Source organism: Octopus bimaculoides, chromosome 9 (assembly GCF_001194135.2).
Source record: "Octopus bimaculoides isolate UCB-OBI-ISO-001 chromosome 9, ASM119413v2, whole genome shotgun sequence".
NCBI classification, from domain to species: domain Eukaryota; kingdom Metazoa; phylum Mollusca; class Cephalopoda; order Octopoda; family Octopodidae; genus Octopus; species Octopus bimaculoides.
In genome coordinates, this window is record NC_068989.1 from 92,985,753 (window position 1) to 92,986,162 (window position 410).

Genomic DNA, 410 nt, shown 5'->3' on the forward strand with positions numbered 1-410 from the left:
ATATATATATATATATATATATACATATATATATTTGCATATCTGTATATTTGCATATCTATATATGTATGTGTGCATGTTGGAAGGTATGTGTGCTTTGTTACATTCCTCAAGATGAGAATACTTTGCTCTGTTTCAGAGAGAGAATAACACACACAAGCCATACGATCTGCTTGGTAATGTGTTCATTACAATTTCTTACATAAAATATAAGGTAAACAAGGAGTACGTACATGGACCCAGTTATACAATATAGCTTTCCTCTGCTGATGCATAATACTGAATGCCTGTGTTCGCATCGCTCTGTTTCTCTGTAACACATACACACACACACACACACACACACACACACACACACACACACACACACACACACAAGATATATATATATATATATATAACAATAACAA

General features: G+C 33.2%; 1 protein-coding gene across 1 annotated transcript in view; it reads left to right on the plus strand.

The window, feature by feature from the left end:
• LOC106871629 (fibroblast growth factor receptor-like 1) overlaps positions 1–410 on the plus strand; it is a 201,875-nt gene that overhangs the window by 125,859 nt on the left and 75,606 nt on the right. The window lies entirely within an intron of this gene.